The 20,726-nt window shown below is 47.6% G+C and overlaps 1 non-coding gene across 1 annotated transcript; it reads right to left on the bottom strand.

Moving 5' to 3' along the window:
• Positions 1-20,172: 20,172 nt before the first annotated feature.
• On the bottom strand, positions 20,173-20,266 carry trnar-ucu (transfer RNA arginine (anticodon UCU)). The gene is made up of 2 exons: positions 20,230-20,266; positions 20,173-20,208 (listed from the first exon to the last, which is right to left on the bottom strand). It is a non-coding gene; the product is annotated as a tRNA-Arg (tRNA).
• Positions 20,267-20,726: the final 460 nt, after the last annotated feature.

Below are 20,726 nucleotides of genomic sequence, written 5' to 3'. Positions count from 1 at the left end.
CACAGAAAGAGGCCCTTCGGCCCATCGTGTCTGCACCGCCCATCAATCCCTGTCCAATGTAATCCCATTTTCCAGCATTTGGTCCATAGCCTTGTATGCAATGGCATTTCAAGTGCTCATCCAAATGCTTCTTGAATGTTATGAGGGTTCCTGCCTCTACCACCCTTTCAGGCAGTGAGTTCCAGACTCCAACCACCCTCTGGGTGAAAAAGTTCCTCCTCAAATCCCCTCTAAACCTGCTGCCCTTTACCTTGAATCTATGCCCCCTTGTTATTGACATCCCTATTTAGGGAAAAGTTCCTTTTTATCTACCCTATCTATGCCCCTCATCATTTTGTACACCTCAATCAGGTCCCCCCTCAGCCTTCTTTGCTCCAAGGAAAACAACCCCAGCCTGTTTAGTTTTTCTTCATAGCTGAGGCGCTCCATCCCAGGTAACATCCTGGTGATTCTTCTCTGCACCCTCTCCAAAGCAATCACATCCTTCCAATAGTGAGGCAACCAGAACTGCACACAGGGCTCCAGCTGTGGCCTTACCAGCGTTTTGTACAGCTTCATCATAACCTCCCTGCTCTTATATTCTATGCCTCGGCTAATGAAGGCAAGTATCCCATATGCCTTTTTAACCACCTTATCTACCTGTTCCGCTGCCTTCAGGGATCTATGTACATGTACAGCAAGGTCCCTCAGACCCTCTGTACTTCCTAGTGTCCTACCACTCATTGTGTATTCCCTTGCCTTATTTGTCCATCCAAAATGCATCACCTCGCACTTTTCAGGGTTAAATTCCATTTGCCACTTTTCTGCCCATCTGACCAACCCGCTAATATCGTCCTGTAGCCTGAGGATTTCCTCCTCTCAATTTACCACCCCACCAATTTTCGTGTCATCTGCGAACTTACTGATCATACCTTTTACATTCTCATCCATATCATTTATGTAGATCACAAACAGCAAGGGACCCAGCACCGATCCCTGAGGTACCCCACTGGACACAGGCTTCCAGTCACAAAAGCAACCTTCGACCATCACCCTCTGCCTCCTGCCACTCAGCCAGTTTAGGATCCAATGTGCCAAGGCACCCTGGATCCCATGGGGTCTTACCTTCTTGACCAGTCTCCTATGCGGGACTTTGTCAAAAGCCTTACTGAAGTCCATGTATACCACATCCACAGCATTTCCCTCATCCACACACCTAGTCACCCCCTCGAAAAATTCAATCAGATTGGTCAGACATGATTTACCCTTGACAAAGCCATACTTTCGTCCTTACAAATGAACTGAATATCAGGCGCTGCGCAGAAAGGGTGGCTGATCCGACAGCGATGGTTTCCTCCACCGCCCGAGATGAATTACTTGGTCAAAATGTCTATATCCCCCTGAGGTCTCTTACACACTTACATTTTACACACGGGCTCATAGTTAGTGACGTGCTTTTCAAAGAGCCAGCACAGGCAAGTTGGGCCGAATGGCCTCATTCTGTGCTGGAGGAAGCTATGATCCTATGATCATCAATCGACTTAATCTGCAGGTTCACCATGTCCACTGTCCTCTCTAGGGGGAGTTGGAGAAGCGCCTATCTATTCTCCTTACAATAGAATCCCTTATCACTAGAGCTCTCCCGCTCTTTTTCCTCCAGTCCTGTGCAGCAGGACCACCCATGGTGCCAGGAAGTTGGCTGCTGCTGCCTTCCCCCGATTATCCATCTCCGTCAACCATCTCCAAAGTTGTGAATCTGTTAGAGAGGGGGATGGCCACAGGGACCCCTGCACTACCTGCCTGCACCTTCTACTCTGCCTGGTGGTCACCCATTCCCTTCCTGCCTGTGCAGCCTTTACGTGCGGTGTGACCAACTCATTAAACGTGCTATCCACGATGTCCTCAGCAGCGCTAATACTCCAATATGTATTCATTCACAGCTCCAGCGCCGCAATGCGGACTGCCAGTAACTGCAGCTGGATACACTTCACGCACACATGGTCGTCAGGGACACAGGAATTGTCCCTGTTTCCCACATAGTGCAGGAGGAGCATGCAACGGGGCCGAACTGTGCTGTCATGACTTGCCTTTTAATTAATTAAAATTAAATCAAATCAATACCACCAATTACACTACAATTAAATGATATACTTAAGGGCCCTTGTTTACAAGCACTCCCCGCTACACAACAGAGACCTTACAAACTATAATGACAAAAACTAAAACTTCTAAACTTTATAAACTATTAACCTCAACTATCAAACTATAGAGTAGTATAAATAGTCACCTGGCTGTACGCACCCAATCAGCTGCTTTCTCTTTCCCGCGTCACTTTTTCAATCGTGACGTGGCTCTAGAACGCCATTGCTGGTCTGTGAGATTGGTCAGCCTCTGAAAAAAGCCCATGAACGTGAGTTTAAATACTCACCGGCTTCTCCCGACACTGGGCCTCCGAAAAAAGCCTGCAAAAGTGAGTTTAAATACTCACCGGCTTCTCCCGACACTGTGGCGTGAATGTTACCTGCAATTTATCAGCCCAAGCCTGAACATCGTCCGGGTCTTGTTTTATGTGGGCATGGACTGCTTCATCATCTGAGGAGTTGTGAATGGCACTGAACACTGTACAGTCATCAGCGAACATCCCCAGTTCTGACCTTATGTTGGAGTGAAGACCATTGATGAAGCAGCTGAAGATCGTTGGGCCTAGTACACTGCCCTGAGGAACTCCTGCAGCGATGTCCTGGGGCTGTGATGATTGCCCTTCAATCACCACAACCATCTTCCTTTGTGCTTGGTATGACTCCAATCATTGGGGAGTTTTCCCCACGATTCCCAATGAATTCAGTTTTACTGGGGCTCCTTGATGCCACACTCGGTCAAATACTGCCTGGATTTCAAGGGCAATCACTCTCACTTCTCCTCTGGATTTCAACTCTTTTGTCCATGTTTGGACCAAGGCTGTAATGAAGTTGGGAGCCGAGTGGTCTTGGCAGAACCCTAACTGGGCATCAGTGAGCAGTTACTGGTGAGTAAGTGCAGCCTTACAGCACTGTCGATGACACCTTCCATCACGTTGCTGATGATGGAGAGTAGACTGATGGGGTGGTAATTGGCCAGATTGGATTGGTCCTGCTTTTTGTGGACAGGACATATCTTGCTGTTTTCCACATTTTTGGATAGATGCCAGTAATGTAGCTGTATTGAACAGGTGGGTTAGATGCATGGCGAGTTCTGGAGCGCAAGTCTTCAGCATGGTAGCCGGGGTGTTGTCAGGGACAATAGCTTTTGCTGTATCCAGTGCGCTCAGCTTTTTCTTGATATCACATGGACTGAATCGAATTGGCTGAAGACTGGCTTGCGGGATGGTGGGGACGCCAGGAGGAGGCTGATATCGATCAGGCCGGGTGGTCCGTCCAGTTTCATTTTTATTATTTTATTTCGTAGCGGTTTGTTACAACTGAGTGTCTTGCTAGGCTATTTCGGAGGGCAGCTAATAGTCAACTATTTTGCTATGGGGCTGAAATCAGATATCGGCCAGGCCAAGTAGGGACAACAGATTTCCTTCCCTAATGGACATTATTGAACCAGAAGAGTTTGTACAACAATCGGACAGTTTCATGGTTACAATTCCTGATGCTAGCTTTCTTTTTGGTGAGGTGAAGTAGAGTCGAAGGAGCCACGTGTGGAGACCAGTTAGGGCAAATGTTCTGTTTCTGTGGTGCAGACTCTAGAATATTATGTAACACCCGCTTTAAGCAGCCACAGAATGATCCGGTACTCACAGCACTTCCCTTTCAAACAGACACAGAATGATCCAGGACTGACAGCACATCCCTTTTAAACAGACACAGAACGATCCGGGACTGACAGCACAGCACCTTCAAACAGACACAGCTTGATCCAGGACTAACAGCACATCCTTTTTTAATAGACACAGACACAGAATCATCCGGGACTGACAGCACACCACTGTAAAGAGACACAGAATGATCCGGGACTGACAGCACATCCCCTTTAAACAGCCACAGAATGATCCGGAACTGACAGCACACCCCTTTCAAACAGACGCAGAATGATCCTGCACTAACAGCACATCCCTTTTAATAGACACAGACACAGAATGATCCAGCACTGACAGCACATTCCTTTTAAACAGACACAGAATGATCTGGGACTGACAACACATCCTGTTGTTTTTGTGACTGGAAGCCTTTGTCCAGTGATGCACTGCAGGGATTGATGCTGGTTACGTTGCTGCTTGTAGTGTACATTAATGATTTAGATATGAATGTAGGAGCTATGTTCAGTTAGTTCGCAGATGACACAAAATTTGGTGGAGTGCTAAATAGCGAGGTGGGAAGCCTCAGGCTAAACGATGCTTTAGCGGGTTGGTCAGATGGGCAGAACAGTGGCAAATGAAAATTAACCGTTAAAAATATGAGGTCTTGCATTTTGGGTGGACTAACAACGCAAGGGAATGCACAATGAATGGTAGGACCCTAGGAAGGACAACGGATCAAATGAACCTTCGTGTGCATGTACATAGATCCCTGAATGCAGCAGGAAAGGACAGCTAGTGCGAGCAAGCACTGAGTGCGAGTCATCAAAGCGTGCTGTGAGTTTGGGTAAGTGTGAGAGTTCTTAAATTGTTATTTCTCTTTAAATCATTCTCGATAAGATTGTTTAAGCAGTTTAAGTAAAGGGGAAAAGTTAAAAGTTAAATATTTCGGATTCTGTTGGTTTAAGAAGAGTAAAAAAAGGTTACACTACAAAAGGAGTAAATTGGCACAGCAGGCAGTGGAAATCAGTTTTCTAACCATTCAGTAGGGGTGACTCATTTGGCTGTAAACAAACAAACATTATATAAAGACCAGTCCTAGTGCGAGCAAGCACTGAGTGCGAGTCATCAAAGCGTGCTGTGAGTTTGGGTAAGTGTGAGTTAGGGTAAGTGGGGTGTTAGGTGCTCTTTTCAGAACTTAACTCTGTGGGTTGCAGTTAATAAGGCCTTTCTGGTGCAGAGTGACTGTTGGTAAACCATTTAACTGGTGTAACTAGAGGGATTGATTTAATTTAAATCCAATTAATTAAAGGGGATTCTAGCATCTATAACCGGGCAGAGGGTGCCCATAACTAGCAATAAAAAATTAAATTAATTACATAGAATGGAGCAGGTGATGTGTTACTGTTGCGAGATGTGGGAGCTGGTGAACCCCATTGAGGCTCACGGTGATTACGACTGTGACAATTGTCTGCTGCTACAGGAACTCCAGCCCTGTGTTGATGAGCTGGAGTCTGAGCATCAGACACAGCGACACATCAGGGAGGGGGAGAAGTACCTGGACTCTGTGTATCAGGAGGTGGTCACACCTATGAAGTTAATTAATTCAGATGTAGCCCATGGTCACGGACAGGACGGTGTGACTACGAGTGAGGCAGGTACGGGAATCCAGTAGGTAGAGCTGCAGGAGCCGCAGCCCTTGCTCTTGTCCAACAGGTTCGAGGTTCTTACTCCCTGTGGGGACAGGAGCAGGGACTGCAGGGAGGATGAGCAACCTGGCCACAGCACCGTGGAACGGGGGGCCATTCAAGAGGGGGGAGTAAATATAAATGTTGTAGTGGTAGGGGATAGTATAATTAGGGGGATAGATAGAGTTCTCTGCAGCCGAGAGCGAGAGTCCCGAAGGCTGTGCTGCCTACCCGGTGCCGGGGTTAAGGACATCCCCTCTGGGCTGGAAAGAAACTTGCAGTGGGAGGGGGTGGATCCAGTTGTCGTGGTCCATGTTGATACAAACGACGTAGATAGGACTAGGAAGCCGGTTCTGTTAAAGGAGTATGAGCAGCTAGGGGTCAAATTAAAAACAGAACCTCAAGGGTAATAATCTCTGGATTATTACTTGAGCCACGAGCGAATTTGGCTAGGACAAATAAAATTAGAGAGTTAAATGCGTGGCACAAGGAATGGTGTGGGAGAAATGTGTTTTGCTTCCTGGGACACTGGCACCAGTACTGGGGCAGGAGGGAGCTGTTCCGTTGGGACGGGCTTCACTTTGCCAGTGCTGGGACTTGAGTCCTGGCGGATCATATAACTAGGGCTGTAGAGAGGGCTTTAAAGTAACTAGTGGGGGGGAGGTTTCTAGAGAGCAAATAATAAAAACGACAACAGAGAAGGTCATAGACTTAGGTAGCAGTAGGGAAATTAAAAACCAGAGCGTGTCAGGAAGGGGCAGAAGGTATGGAGTAAAAGGTAAAATAATAAAAAGGGCAAAAGCAGGAGCTAACTGTCACATGGCGAGGCGGTGGTGTCGTGGTTATGTCACTAGACTATGAAAGCCAAAAATTCAGTCAAAAATGCTTTGAGAATATGGGTTCAAATCCCACCACGAACAGCTGGTGGAATTTAAATTCAATTCAATTGAATTCTGGAATTAAATGTTAGTCTCAGTAATGGCAACCATGATGCCATTGTCGATTGTTGTAAAAACGCATCTGGTTCACTAATGTCCTTTTGGGAAGGAAATCTGCCGTCCGTACCTTACCTGGCCTGGCCTACATTTGTCTCCAGACCCACAGCAATGTGGTTGACTCTTAATGCCCTCTGAAATGGCCTAGCAAACCACTCAGTTGTTAACAAATGCTACAAATAAGAATAAGACCGGACGGATCAACCTCAGCACTGGAAACGACAACGACAATAGCAAACCCAGCCCTGTCGACCCTGCAAAATCCTTCTTACCAACATCTGGGGGCTTGTGACAAAATTGGGAAAGCTGTCCCACAGACTAGTCAAGCAACAGCCTGATATAGTCATAATTACCGAATCATACCTTACAACCAATGTCCCGGATATCAACATCACCATCCCTGGGTATGTCCTGTCCCACCGGCAGGACAGACCCACCAGAGGTGGTGGCACCATGGTATACAGTCGGGAGGGAGTAGCCCTGAGAGTCCTCAACATTGACTCAGGACCCCATGAGGTCTCATGGCATCAAGTCAAACATGGGCAAGGAAACCTCCTGCTAATTACCACTTACCGCCCTCCCTCAGCTGATGAATCAGTACTCCTTCATGTTGAACACCAATTGGAAGAAGCACTGAGAGTAGCGAGGGCACAATATATCCTCTGTGTGGGGGAGATCAATGTCCACCATTAAGAGTGGCTCGGTAGCACCACAACTGGCCAAGTCCTAAAGGACATAGCTGCCAGACTGGGTCTGCGACAGGTGGTGAGGGAATCCAACAAGAGGGAAAAACCTACTTGATCTCGTCCTCACCAATGTACCTGTTGCAGATGCATCTGTCCATGACAGCATTGGTGGAAGTGACCACAGAACAGTCCTTGTGGAGAAGAAGTCCCGTCTTCATGCTAAGGATACCCTCCACCGTGTTGTGTGGCACTACCACCGTGCTAAATGGGACAGATTTTGAACAGATCTGGCACTCAAAACTGGGCATCCATGAGGCGCTGTGGGCCATCAGCAGCAGCAGAATTGTATTCAACCACAATCTGCAACCTCAGGGCCCGGCATATCCCTCACTCTACCATTACCATCAAGCTGGGAGATCAACCCTGGTTTAACGAAGAGTATAGGAGAGCACCAGACATACCGAAAAACGAGGTGTCAACCTGGTGAGGCTACAACACTGGACTACTTGCATACCAAACAACGGAAGCAACATGCGATAGACAGAGCTAAGCGATCTCACAACCATCGGATCAAATCAAAGCTCTGCAGTCCTGCCACATCCAGTCGTGAGTGGTGGTGGACACTTAAACAGTTAACAGGAGGAGGAGGCTCCAAAAATATCTTCATCCTCAATGATGGTGGAGCCCAGCACCTGAGTGCAAAAGGCAAGGCTGAAGCATTTGCAACCTCTTCAGCCAGAAGTGCCGCGTGGATGATCCATCTCGGCCTCCTCCTTAGGTCCCCAGCTTCACAGATGCCAGTTTTCAGCCCATTCAATTCACTCCACGTGATGTCAAGAAACGGCTGAAGACACTGGATACTGCAAAGGCTATGGGCCCTGACAACTTTCCGGCAATAGTACTGAAGACTTGTGCTCCAGAACTAGCTGCGCGCCTATCCAAGCTGTTGCAGTACAGCTGCAACACTGGCATTCACCTGGCAATGTGGAAAATTGCCGAAGTCTGTCCTGTCTACAAAAAGCAGGGCAAATCCGACCCGGCCAATTACCGTCCCATCAGTCTACTCTCAATCATCAGCAAAGTGATGGAAGGTGTCTTCGACAGTGCTATCAAGCGGCACTTACTCAGCAATAACCTGCTAACTGACGCCCAGTTTGGGTTCCGCCAGGGCCACTCAGCTCCTGACCTCAATACTGCCTTGGTCCAAACATGGACAAAAGAGCTGAACTCAAGAGGTGAGGTGAGAGTGACTGCCCTTGACATCAAGGCAGCATTTGATCGAGTGTGGCATTAAGGAGCCCTAGCAAAACTGAAGTCAATGGGAATCAAGGGGAAAACTCTCCATTGGTTGGAATCATACCTAGCACAAAGGAAGTTGGCTGTGGTTGTTGGAGGTCATTCATCTCAATCACACAACATCACTGCAGGAGTTCCTCAGGGCAGTGTCCTAGGCCCAACCATCTTCAGCTGTTTCATCAATGACCTTCCCTCCATCATAAGGTCAGAAGTGGGGATGTTCGCTGATGATTGCACACTGTTCAGCACCATTCGAGAATTGTCAGATACTGACGCAGTCCGTTTCGCTATGCAGCAAGACCTGGACAACATTCAGACTTGGGCTGACAAGTGCCAATCAACATTCGCACCAAACAAGTGCCAGCCAATGACCATCTCCAACAAGCGAGACTCTAACCATCTCCCCATGACATTGAATGGCATTACCATCGCTGAATCCCCCACTATCAGCATCCTGGGGGTTACCATTGATCAGTAACTGAACTGGACCAGCCATAAAAATACTGTGGCTACAAGAGCAGGCCAGAGGCTGGGAATTCTGTGGCGAGTGTCCCACCTCCTGACTCCCCAAAGCCTTTCCACCATCTACAAGGCACAAGTCAGGAGTGTGATGGAATACTCTCCACTTGCCTGGATAAGTGCAGCTCCAACAACACTCAAGAAGCGCGACACAATTCAGGATAAAGCAGCCCGCTTGATTGGAACTCCATCCACCATTTTCAACATTCACTCCCTCCACCACCGGTGCACTGTGGCTGCAGTGTGTACCATCTAGAAGATTAGTTGGCGTAGTCTATTGGCCTCCGAACAGTTGCAACTCTGTTGGACGGAGTATCAATCAGGAAATAGTTTAGGCTTGTAATAAGGGATCATCTATAATTATGGGAGATTTTAACTGTCATATTAATTGGACAAATCAAATTGGGCAGGGCTGCCTTGAGGAGGAGTTCATTGAGTGTATTAGGGATGGGTTTCTTGAGCAGTATGTAACTGAACCGACCAGGGGGCAAGCAACCTTAGATCTGGTCCTGTGTAACGAGACAGGATTAATTAAAAATGTCCTAGTAAATGATCCCCTTGGAATGAGTGACCATAACATGGTTGAATTCCATATTCAATTAGAGGGTGAGAAGGTTGGATCTCAAACAAGCGTGCTAAGCTTGAATAAAGGAGACTATGAACGTATGAGAGCGGTATTGATTAGAGTGGATTGGGAAAATACATTAAAGGGTAAGACGATACATGATCAGTGGTGTACATTTAAGGAGTTATTTTACAACTTCCAAAAAAAATATATTCCACTGAGAAGAAAAGGGTGTAAAGGAAAATACAGCCATCCGTGGCTAAGTAAAGAAATTAAGGATAGTATTCGACTGAAAAAAAAGGGCATAAATGGTAGCCAAATCTAGTGGGAGGTTAGAGGATTGGGAAAACTTTACAAGACAGCAAAAAATAACAAAAAGATTGATTAAGAAAGGGAAGATAGACTATGAAAGTAAATTAGCAAAAAATATAAAAACAGATAGTAAGAGTTTTTATAGTTATATAAAAAGAAAAAGGGTGGCTAAAGTAAATGTTGGTCCCTTAGAGGATGAGACCGGGAAATTAATGGTGGGAAATATGGAGATGGCAAAAACACTGAATGAATATTTTGTAGCAGTCTTTACAGTAGAGGACACTAAGAATATCCCAACACTGGGCAAACAGGGGGCTATAGGTGGGGAGGAGCTAAACACGATCAAAATCACTGAGGAAGTGGTACTCGGTAAAATAATGGGACTCAAGGCGGATAAATCACCTGGACCTGATGTCTTACATCTTAGGGTCTTGAGGGAAGTGGCGGTAGGGATTGTGGATGCATTGGTAATAATTTTCCAAAACTCCCTGGACTCAGCAAAGGTCCCGGCAGACTGGAAAACTGCTAATGTAACACCCTTATTTAAAAAGAGCAGTAGACAGAAGGCTGGAAACTATAGACCGGTTAGCCTAAAGTTTGTGGGAGGTAAAATTTTGGAGTCCATTATTAAGGAGACAGTAACAGGACATTTGGATAATCATAATTTAATAGGACAAAGTCAGCATGGTTTTATGAAGGGGAAGTCATGTTTGACAAATTTGCTGGGGTACTTTGAGGAAGTAACATATAGGGTGGATAAAGGGGAACCAGTGGACGTAGTGTATTTAGACTTCCAAAAGGCATTTGACAAGGTGCCACACAAAAGATTATTGCTTAAGATAAAAAATCACGGGATTGGGGGTAATATTCTGGCATGGATAGAGGATTGGCTATCTAACAGAAGGCAGAGAGTTGGGATAAATGGTTCATTCTCAGACTGGCAATCAGTAACTCGTGGTGTTCCGCAGCGGTCAGTGCTGGGTCCCCAACTCTTTACAATCTATATTAACGATTTGGAGGAGGGGACCGAGTGTAAAATATCAAAGTTTGCAGATGATACTATGATGGGAGGGAAAGTAGTGAGTGAGGAGGACATAAAAAACCTGCAAGGGGACAAAAAAAGCCAAATAAGTGGGCAGAGATTTGGCAGATGGAATACAATACTGGAAAGTGTGAGGTTATGCACTTTGGCAGGAAAAATCGTAGAGCAAGTTATTATCTTAATGGCAAGAAACTGGAAAGTACTTAAGTACAAAGGGATCTGGGGGTCCTGGTGCATGAAACTCAAAAGATTAGTATGCAGGTGCAGCAAGTGATTAAGAAGGCCAATGGAATGTTGGCTTTCATTGCTAGGGGGATAGAATATAAAAATAGGGAGGTATTGCTTCAGTTGTACAAGGTATTGGTGAGACCGCACCTGGAATACTGCATACAGTTTTGGTGTCCATACTTAAGAAAAGGCATACTTGCTCTCGAGTCAGTACAAAGAAGGTTCACTCGGTTAATCCCGGGGATGAGGGGATGGATATATGAGGCGAGGATGAGTAGATTGGGACTCTACTCATTGGAGTTCAGATGAATGAGAGGCGATCTTATTGAAACATATAAGATTGTGAAGGGGTTTGATCGGGTGGATGCGGGGAGGATGTTCCCGATGATGGGTGAAACTAGAACTAGGTGGCATAGCCTTACAATAAGGGGCTGCTCTTTCAACACTGAGATGAGGAGGAACTACTTCACTCAGAGGGTGGTAGGTCCATGGAATATGCTGCCCCAAAAAGCTGTAGAAGCTACATCATTACATAAATTTAAAACAGAAATAGACAGTTTCCTAGAAGTAAATGGAATTAAGGGTTACGGGGAGCGGGCAGGAATTTGGACATGAGTCTACGTTCGGATCGGACATGGCCCTGTGGGTAGCGGAGCGGGCCCAGGGGCTGTGTAGACTGATCCTGCTCCTATTTCGTGTGTCTAATTCTGTTAGATTCAGGAGATGGTTCTGTGATAGTAGATTGGCGGCTAGGATCAGATCAGCCATGATCTTATTGAATGGCGGAGCAGGCTCGAGGGGCCGATTGGCCTACTCCTGCTCCTATTTCTTATGTTCTTATGGTCTTATAGGGTCTGATGAAAGGGAGGAACTGAAAGAAATCAGTATTTGTTGGGAAATGGTGTTAGGGAAATTGACGGGATTGAAGGCCGATAAATCCCCAGGGGCTGATAATCTACATCATAGGGTACTTAAGGAAGTGGCCCTAGAAATAGTAGATGCATTGCTGATCATCTTCCAACATTCGATGGAATCTGGAACAGTACCCATAGATTGGAGGGTAGCTAATGTTACCCCACAATTCAAAACAGGTGGTAGAGAGAAAAATGGGAATTACAGACCGGTAAACCTGACATCGGTAGTGGGGAAAATGCTAGAGTCCATTATAAAAGATGTAATAGCAGAGCACTTGGAAAACAGTGACAGGATCGGACAAAGTCAACATGGATTTACGAAAGGTAAATCGTGCTTGACTAAACTACTGGAATTTTTTGAGGATGTAACTGGTTAAATAGACAATGGAGAACCAGAGGATGTGGTGTATTTGGACTTTCAAAAGGCTTTCAATAAGGTCCCGCATAAGAGATTAGCGTGTAAAGTTAAGGCACATGGGATTGGGGGCAAGGTATTGACTTGGATAGAGAACCGGTTGGCAGACAGTTGACAAAGAGTTGGAATGAATGGGTCTTTTTCCGAGCGGCAGGCAGTAACTAGTGGGGCACCGCAGGGATCGGTCCTTGGACCCCAGCTGTTCACAATATATAATAATGATCTAGACAAGGGATCTAGATGTAATATCTCCAAGTTTGCAGATGACACAAAGCTGGGTGGGCGTGTGTGCTGTGAGGAGGATGCCGAGAAACTCCAGTATGATTTGGACAGGTTGGGTGATTGGGCAAAAGCATGGCAGATGCAATATAACGTGGATAAATGCGAGGTTATCCACTTTGGTGTCAAAAACAGGAAGGCAGATTATTATCTGAATAGCAATAGATTGGGAGAAGGGGAAGTGCAACGAGACCTGGGTGTCCTTGTACAGCAGTCGCTGAAGGTAAGCATGGAGGTGCAGCAGGCAGTTAAGAAGGCAAATGGTATGTTGGCCTTCTTAGCGAGAGGGTTTGAGTACAGGGACAAGGATGTCTTGCTGCAGTTGTACAGGGCCTTGGTGAGACCACATCGTGAGTACTGTGTGCAGTTTTGGTCGCCTTATCTGAGGAAGGATGTTCTTGCCATGGACGGAGTTCAGCGAAGATTCACCAGGCTGATACCTGGGATGGCAGGAATGACGTATGAGGAGAGATTGAGTTGATTGGGCTTACACTCGCTGGAGATTAGAAGAATGAGAGAGGATCTCATTGAAACTTATAAAAATCTGACAGGACTGGGCAGACCAGATGCAGGAAGGATGTTCTCGATGGCTGGGGAGTCCAGGACTAGGGGTCACAGTCTAAGGATAAGGGGTAAGCCATTTAGGGCTGAGATGAGGAGGAATTTCTTCACCCAGAGAGTGGTGAACCTGTGGAATTCTCTACCAGAGAAGGCAGTAGAGGCCAGTTCATTAAATATATTCAAGAAGAAGTTGGATATATTTCTTAAGGCTAAAGGGACCAAGGAGGATGGGGAGAAAGCAGGGACCGGGTACTGAATTTGGATGTTCAGCCATGATCGCATTGAATGGCGGAGCAGGCTCGAGGGGCCGAATGGCCTACTCCTGCTCCTATCTTCTATGTTTCTATGATTCTATGTCCTTATATGGGATAAAATTAATACTCAACTAGAAACCGTTCTAGAAACCAGGAAGCTGGTTAAAAGACAGAAGCAGAGTGCGGTAGTTATTGGGTGTTTTTTTGACTGGACGATGTAAAGAGTTGGCCCCCCTGCATCACTGCTGCGACCGTTGCCCTTCTTGCTATTTCAACAATCTGGACTTGGGTACAGGAGGCAGACGTATCGACATTTGCTGCTAACACGAAAAACAGGGAGCCTGGGTAGCTGTGAAGGAACCGTCAGTGAACATTTAGAGAAGAATATGGAGAGGAAATGTACACCAAATGGTGTGTTAAAAGCTGCCGAGGAGTCTCCAACAATAGATATTTACAGAGCAGTGGAGACCATTCGGCCCACTGTGTTAATTCTGGGTCTTTGCCACAGCAATACTAAACTAAACCCACTGACCCACTATCTCCCCATAGACCTGTATCAATCGCAAACTAATCCCACTGCCCCGCTCGCTCCCCAAAGCCCTGTAACAATCCCAAACTAATCCCACTGACCCGCTATCTCCCCATAGCCCTGTATCAATCCCCAAACTAATTCCACTGCCCCGCTCACACCCCATAGGCCTGTATCAATCCCAAACTAATCCCACTGCCCCGCTCTCTCCCCAAAGCCCTGTAACAATCCCAAACTAATCCCACTGACCCGCTATCTCCCCATAGACCTGTATCAATAACAAACTAATCCCACTGCCCCGCTCACACCCCATAGACCTGTATCAATCACAAACTAATCCCACTGCCCCGCTCTCACCCCATAGCCCTGAATCAATCCCAAACTAATCACACTGCCTCACTCACACCCCATAGACCTGTATCAATCCCAAAAAATCCCAGTGCCCCACTCTCTCCCCATAGCCCTGCGCCGGCACTTTGAAAGAGCTCTGCAATTAATTTCATTCACCTGCCCTTTCCCCATAGCCCTGTAATGTTTTTCCTTCAAGTATTTATTCAACTGCCTTTTGAAAGTCACTATTGAATCTGCTTCCACCGCCCTTTCAGGCAGCGCATTCCAGATCACAACAACTTGCTGCTTAAAAAAAATGTTTCCTCATGTCACCTCTGGTTCTTTTGCCAATCACCATAAATCTGTATCCTCTGGTTACCAAAACTTCTGCCAGTGGACATACTTTCTTCTTATTTACGCTATCAAAGCTATTCATAGGTTTGAAAATCTCTATCAAATCTCCTCTTAACCCTCTCTGCTCTAAGGAGAACAATCCCAGCTTCTCCAGTCTCTCCACATAATTGAATTCCCTCATCCCTGGTACCATTCTGGTAAATCTCCTCTGCACCCTCTCTAAGACCTTGACATCCTGTGTTGACTTTAACAACATAGCACTGATTTGACACGTTCCTGTGAAAGATCATTGATCATTAAGAGATTGTAAATCTCACCTGCTTGCTGATGGGGTTTGCCGTTGATGAGCCGAGACTGTAAGTGCAATGGTTTTGAAATGACAATCAGAGGGGATGTGGTTTAGACGTCACATGAATGAAATGACAGTTTCAACTTAAAAAGGAGAAGTGTAATTGAAGGAAGTCCACGAGGAGGCTGGATTGGCTCGTGTGTGTCATGGGCTGTGGTAACCCACTGTCCAAACTGCCTACTGTGGGCAGCAGCAGCTGTCACAGCTGGGAGACCCTTTCTTTATCTTTACAACTTCCCTTCTCCACCTCTCTCCTCCTGCTGACACCCATCACAACTGGTCCTCTGCTCAGCCATTGCCCATAGCCAGCAGGGCGAGTGGACAAGAAGCCAGGCTCATTCACCCTCTCCCTAACACAGGGCCACAGACAGCAATTGTAAACGCTGCCCAGGCTCAGGTCAGCTCCCTCAGCACAGGCCGGGGATGAAGCCTGGGCCTTTCCAAATGCAAGGAAGCAAGAAACAAATACTGGCTAGGAAAGGCTCAGCGAGTTCGAGAAATCTGTGCGTTTGTTTGATTGAAACCTGCAAAGATGGGCGGGTTAGGTTGATTTGGCTATGATAAATTGACCCTTAGTGTTAGGGGGATTAAATACGTGGGGTTACGGGGATAGTGTGGGATATGTGTCGGTGCAGGCTCGATGGGCCGAAATGGCCTCTATCTGCACTGTGGGGTTTCTGTGATTCTGTGATTCTGTGAAAACAGCTTCGAACCCAAGGATGCTTCATACAGGTGGAGAAATTCAGTTCACTTTTTTGACACAATTCAAATCAGCAGAAGCAATGAACACGTTGAAACCGGCAAATATGGACACATCTATCACTAAGCAACAATAGATTAAGGAGCATATGGCACAGAAAAGGAAGAAATGAAAGAAAGATTCAAAGAAAGAAAGAAAGTACAAGGACTTGGGGTTATATACACTGGCACTGTGTTTCTTTCTGCGCCGGGACAGCAGAGGGCACAATCAGAACATCAGCCACATCAGTTCCTGAAACATGGTTCAATAGGAACAGGAGGAGGCCATTCAGCCCCTCGAGCCTGTCAAACCAGAACTGGCGGAGCCCATTCAGCCCCTCGAGCCTGTCAAACCGGAACAGGAGGAGTCCATTCAGCCCCTTGAGCCTGTCAAACCGGAACAGGAGGAGGCCATTCAGTCCCTCGAGCCTGTCAAACGGGGACAGGAGGAGACCATTCAGCCCCTTGAACCTGTCGAACAGGAACAGGAGGAGGCCATTCAGTCCCTCGAGCCTGTTACACAGGAACAGGAGGAGGCCATTCAGCCCCTCGAGCCTGTCAAACAGGAACAGGAGGAGGCCATTCAGCCCCTTGAGCCTGTCCAACCGGAACAGGAGGAGGCCATTCAGCCCCTCGAGCATGTCGAACAGGAACAGGAGAAGGCCATTCAGCCCCTCGAGCCTGTCAAACAGGAACAGGAGGAGGCCATTCAGCCCCTCGAGCCTGTCAAACAGGAACAGGAGGATGCCATTCAGCCCCTTGAGCCCGTTACACTGGAACAGGAGGCCATTCAGCCCCTCGCGCCTGTTACACAGGAGGAGGCCATTCAGCCCCTCGAGCCTGTTACACAGGAACAGGAGGAGGCCATTCAGCCCCTCGAGCCTGTCAAACCGGGACAGGAGGAGTCCATTCAGCCCCTTGAGCCTGTCGAACAGGAACAGGACGAGGCAATTCAGTCCCTCGAGCCTTTTACACAGGAACAGGAGGAGGCCATTCAGCCCCGTGAGCCTGTCAAACAGGAACAGGAGGAGGCCATTCAGCCCCTTGAGCCTGTCAAACCGGAACAGGAGGAGGCCATTCAGCCCCTCGAGCATGTCGAACAGGAACAGGAGAAGGCCATTCATTCCCTCGAGACTGTCAAACAGGAACAGGAGGAGGCCATTCAGCCCCTCGAGCCTGTCAAACAGGAACAGGAGGATGCCATTCAGCCCCTTGAGCCCGTTAAACTGGAACAGGAGGCCATTCAGCCCCTCGCGCCTGTTACACAGGAGGAGGCCATTCAGCCCCTCGAGCCTGTTACACAGGAACAGGAGGAGGCCATTCAGCCCCTCGAGCATGTTGCACAGGAACAGGAGGAGGCCATTCAGCCCCTCGAGCCTGTCAAACCGGAACAGGAGGAGGCCATTCAGCCCCTCGAGCCTGTCAAACAGGAACAGGATGAGGCCATTCAGCCGCTCGAGCCTGTCAAACCGGAACTGGAGTAGGCCATTCAGCCCCTCGAGCCTTTCAAACCGGAACAGGAGGAGGTCATTCAGCCCCTCGAGCCTGTCAAACAGGTACAGGAGGAGGCCATTCAGCCACTCGAGCCTGTCAAACAGAAACAGGAGGAGGCCATTCAGCCCCTTGAGCCTGTCAAACAGGAACAGGAGGAGGCCATTCAGTCCCTCGAGCCCGTTACATTGGAACAGGAGGCCATTCAACCCCATCGAGCCTGTTACACAGCAGGAGGCCTTTCAGCCCCTCGAGCCTGTTACACAGGAACAGGAGGAGGCCATTCAACCCCTCGAGCATGTTGCACAGGATCAGGAGGAGGCCATTCAGCCCCTCAAGCCTGTTACACTGGAACAGGAGGCCATTCAGCCCCTCGAGCCTGTTACAATGGAACAGGAGGACATTCAGCCCCTCAAGCCTGTTACACAGAAACAGGTGGAGGCCATTAATTCCCTTGATCCAGTTACACAGGAACAGCTAATTTATTATTAATGTTTCATGTGATGTGTTTGCTCTGAAATAAATTGTTAAAAATGTTAACACACATTGGTCGGGAATCAAACCCAGGTCACCCGCATGGCAGGCCAGAATTCTACCCCTGAACCACCAATACTCACAGGGTCAATAAGGCCCATTTTCCGTTAGCTACAATTTAATTTTGACTTTTGTTAATAGAAGCGAGGACACTGCGGTAAAATAAAAAGCGAAATGCAGCAGATGCTGGATCTGAAATTGTTCATTAAATGTTGGAAACGCTCCACAGGTCAGGGAACATCTGTGGACAGAAAAACACAGGGTTAACCTTTCAGGTCCATGAACTCTCGGTAGAACTAAGATTTTGCAGCTTTGTAGGTCCCGTGTGACTTTCCTTCCAAACGTTTTAAACTTTTAAACTGCTCACAAATTACAAAATTAAGAAACTAACCTTCCCTCGAAAAATAAATGACCTGCACGGGGATCGAACCCGCGACCTTGGTGTTATGTAGCACCACGTTCTAACCAACTAAGCTAACCGGCCCATCTGCAAGGCTTATGTATAGTACCATCCCTGTTTCTGGTCTTTGCCCGCTAAGTCACTGTCTTTGAAGGCTGTAAAAGAAAGACTTGCATTTCTACAGGCCTTTCACGACCTCAGGACATCCCAAAGTGCTTTACAGCCAAAGAATACTTTTTGAACTGTTTTGCATCTGTGACAGGTAGATTGGTCAGGGGGAGGTCAAATAGGTTTTCCCCTCGTGTTGGTTCCCTTACCACCTGCCGCAGGCCCAGACTGGCAGCTATGTCCTTCAGGACTCGAACAACTTGGTCAGTGGTGCTGCTACCGAGCCAGTCTTGGTGATGGGCATTGAGGTCCCCACCCAGAGTACATTCTGTGCCCTTGCTGCATTCAGTGCTTCTTCCAAGTGGTGTTCAACATGGAGGAGCACTGATTCATCAGCTGAGGGAGGGTGGTAGGTGGTAATCAGCAGGAGGGTCCTTGCCCATGATGTTCCTGTGTAACAGGCTTGAGGGGCTGAGTGGCTCCCTCGTTTTCCTGCATAACAGGCTGAATAGCCTCCTCCTGTTCCTGCATAACAGGCTCGAGGGGCTGAGTGGCCTCCTCCTGTTCCTGTATGATATGCTCGATGGGCTGAATGGCCTCTTCCTGTTTATGTGTAACATACCCGAGGAGCTGATTGGCCTCCTCCTGTTCCTTTATAACAGACTCGAAGGGCTGAATGGCCTCCTCCTGTTCCTGTATAACAGACTCAAGGGACTGAATGGCCTGCTCCTGTTCCTGTGTAACAGGCTCAAGGGGCTGAATGGCATCCTCCTGTGCATGTATAACAGGCTCGAGGGGCTGAATGGCCTCCTCCTGTTCATGTATTACGGGCTTGAAGGGCTGAATGGCCTCCTCCTATTCCTGTGTAACCGGCTCGAGGGGCTGAATGGCCTCCTCCTGTTCCTGTCTAACAGACTTGAGGGGCTGAATGGCTTCCTCCTTTTCCTGTATAACATGCTCGACAGGCTGAATAGCCTCCCCCTGTTCCTGTATAACAGGCTCGTGTGTCTGAATTGTCTCCTCTTGTTCCTATGTAACAGGCTTGAGGGGCTGAATGGCCTCCTCCTGTTACTGTGTAACAGGCTCGAGGGGCTGAATGGCATCCTCCTGTGCATGTATAACAGGCTCGAGGGGCTGAATGGCCTCCTCCTGTTCATGTATAACAGGCTTGAGGGGCTGAATGGCCTCCTCCTGTTCCCGTACAACAGACTCGTGTGTCTGAATTGCCTCCTCCTGTTCCAGTGTAGCAGGCTTGAGGGACTGAATGTCCTCCTCCTGTTCATGTGTGGCAGGTTTGAGGGGCTGAATGGCCTCCTGCTGTTCCTGTGAAACAGACTCGTGGGTCTGAATTGCCTCCTCCTTTTCCTTTATAACTGGATCATGGGTCTGATTTGCCTCCTCTTCATCCTATGTAACAGGTTCGAGGGGCTGAATGGATTTCTACTGTTCTTGTACAGATCTTGTATCGCTGAACGTCTTCCTCCTGTCCAATGCAACAGGCTCGAGGCGTTAAAGGCCTCCTCTTGTCCCTGTGTAACATGCTCGAGGGGCTGAATGGCCTCCTACTTTTCCTATATAACAGGCTAAAGGGGCTGAATGGCCTCCTCCTGTTACTGTGTAAAAGGGTCATGGGACTGAATGGTCTCCTCCTGTTCCTATGTAAAACGGCCATGGGACAGAATGGCCTCCTCCTGCTTCAGTGTAACTGAATCAGGGGTTGAGAGTCCTCAGAGAGAAAGTGTCGGGCGGTAGTTTCCCTTCTCTGAATTACCGATTTACTGCAAAATGTACCGTCAGTGGAGGAACCACCGAACCCTGACCCAAAATCCGACTCTGGTGGGACTCGAACCCACAACCTTTAAATGCCTTAATCTGTCACACAAATTAGAAGTCCAATGCGCTATCCATTGCGCCACAGAGCCAATTACGCAAATTTCTATTACAAAAGCAAAACAGTGCTGATGCTGGAAATCTGAAATAAAAAAAGATGAAATGCTGGAAACACTCTGCAGGTCAGGCAGCATTCCATGACTGTTTAAAAGGGGTCTACTTTCAGTCCCGGATCATTCTGTGTCTGTGTAAAAGGGACATGCTGTCAGTCCCGGTTTATTCTGTGCCTGTTTAAAAGGGACATGCTGTCAGTCCCGGATTGTTCTGTGTCTGTTTAAAAGGGATGTGCTGTCAGTCCCGGATCATTCTGTGTCTGTTTAAAAGGGACATGCTTTCAGTCCCGGATTATTCTGTGTCTGTTTAAAAGGGATGCGCTGTCAGTCCCGGATTATTCTGTGTCTGTTTAAAAGGGATGTACTGTCAGTCCAGGATCACTCTGTGTCTGTTTAAAAGGGATGTGCTTTCAGTCCCGGGTCATTCTGTGTCTGTTTA

Source organism: Somniosus microcephalus, unplaced genomic scaffold, assembly GCF_052327205.1.
Source record: "Somniosus microcephalus isolate GS21.2 unplaced genomic scaffold, FLI_Smic_1.0 unresolved_chr8, whole genome shotgun sequence".
Classification (NCBI taxonomy): domain Eukaryota; kingdom Metazoa; phylum Chordata; class Chondrichthyes; order Squaliformes; family Somniosidae; genus Somniosus; species Somniosus microcephalus.
The sequence above is the reverse complement of the archived record's forward strand: the minus strand, read 5'-3'. Positions and strand labels throughout refer to the sequence as shown.